This window comes from Hydra vulgaris, chromosome 02, assembly GCF_038396675.1.
Source record: "Hydra vulgaris chromosome 02, alternate assembly HydraT2T_AEP".
In the NCBI taxonomy this organism is placed as follows: Eukaryota; Metazoa; Cnidaria; class Hydrozoa; order Anthoathecata; family Hydridae; genus Hydra; species Hydra vulgaris.
In genome coordinates, this window is record NC_088921.1 from 26407248 (window position 1) to 26409284 (window position 2037).

Sequence of the window (2037 nt, forward strand, 5' to 3'; positions counted from 1 at the left end):
AAGGGAATCCACCAGACCTTGCATTGTATTGAGCATATACGGGCAAGACTTTAGAACAGCGTTTTTAAAAATCTCAGACCCCAAAATCGCTAACAACTTATCACAAAAATTCAAGAAGAATTCCATCAACCAGGAAGATCGCTATTCACTTATTCAAAGTTTTCGCGCCAGAATTTTAGAATATTCTTGTAAAAATGGTTGAGTAACTCACTATCGATCAGTAACATTGTTCGAAAGATTTTGTGAAACAATGAATAAAATTTTTTTACATACAATTGAGTTACAGTCATTTGTAAAAAAACACTAGGCAGGAGGGGGTATCTGAAATTATTTGTGCATCCTGTATATCAATCCATAAAACTTTCCATAAAAACAATTATTATTATTATTTTTTTAGTTTAGATTTTTGTGTTAAATAAAAGTAGGTTAAAAAATTTCTTATAATTTAATAATTATATTTTTTTTAATTTTGTTTTCAGAGAGTATTCTTTATTAAAATTTATTAGTAAATTGTTTTTAAACAGTACTTTTTTTTGTATAAACAGAGACTTTTATAAAAAACCGAGAAATTTGAGAGTTTTTTTTGTTTTGAATGGTATCTTAAAGTTTTTTTGTCACTCTTACATATTTGATAAAACCATATTTAAATGGTGTATTATAAATTGCTCTCGCATCAGGTCCAGTTTGTATTTAGACATGAAAAGTATATTTTGGTAAATATTTATTTGAAAAATATTTAGCGCTTTCATTTGTTCCAATAAGGGTTGAACAAGAGTAAATTTGTTCTTGTTGTTCACTCATCTTGATGTTTTTAACGTAAATATAACTTTTATTTGTGAGTACCACCTCATGCTTTATTGGCGCACAAAAGATATATATGCATAAAAGAAAAGTTAATAAGTTCTATATTATTTTGTGACAACAAGGAACTTGATTTGTATTATTTGATATTTGGGTGTTTGTATAAGTCATTTGGGTTTTCCAACAGATGTTTTCGTCAATCAAAACCTTATAAATTTAATATTTCGAGCTCTTTCAATACTTTTGTTTTTTATACATTTTTATACATGTATTATTTTTAGGTAGAATTTTATTTTAAGTTAAATAGTATGTATTTAGTTTTTTCTACATTTGGTAAAAATTTATTTGTTTTATACCATATGTTCAACTTTTTTAGTTCAATATTTGTTCTTTTGAAGAGGTTTTTGATTATTGTTGAGGAGTAGAATAAGTTTTTATCCTCTGGAAATATTATAGTATTAATGCTGCTTGAAAATATAGAACTGTGCTGTTGTACAAAATATTGGGGAAAGTCGCGCAGCCCCGGACGACGGTAACTCCGGACACTTGATGTCGAGCTTAAACTAAAGAGGCTATGTGACTTTAAATACTATGAAAACGTTATTTGAGTAAAAATATGGCATATGCAAAATATCATAATATGCCAAAGCGATTGGCTGGGAGTGCAAGATATAGTTTCCCACCTCCAGAAGAGCGATGTATCATAATATTTGATTCACATATTGATATACCTAATTTTTATGTAAACTAATAACTTTTTATTGATTCAAAATATATTTTTATTTAGAATACATATTAAAAAAAAATTGTTTAAAACTTTAATTCACTGGTTTTAAAACTAGTATTTGTGATTAAGGTATGAACGGGTGGTATCGGGCACATGTTGTCGGCAAACTAAAATGCGTCTTTTTTTATTCCTGACATATATAGTTTACAGTACGTGTTTTCAGATTTTTGAATTTTTTTTTCTTCATCTTTTTTTTTCTTCTTACTTGTTTTAATATATTTTGTTTTCTATTTTTTACACTGAAAAAAATAGGAAATTTACTTTATTGAATTTTTATTTTACTATTAAAATTAAAGCGTTTTTTTAATGAGTGACTAAAGGGGCTCTATGAAAAGGTTGTGATGATATACACATCATCCTTACCTTCTATGGTAAATATATTTTTTCATCTGGCATATGGTAATAGAGAAAACTATAAGTTCTAAAGTTGTTTTTATTTATTAATTACT

The 2037-nt window shown here is 26.9% G+C and overlaps 1 long non-coding RNA gene across 1 annotated transcript; it reads left to right on the forward strand.

The window, feature by feature from the left end:
- Window positions 1–1044: 1044 nt before the first annotated feature.
- Window positions 1045–1617, forward strand: LOC136076844 (uncharacterized). The gene is made up of 2 exons (XR_010636625.1): window positions 1045–1082; window positions 1178–1617. It is a non-coding gene; the product is annotated as an uncharacterized LOC136076844 (long non-coding RNA).
- The last annotated feature ends 420 nt before the right edge of the window (window positions 1618–2037 follow it).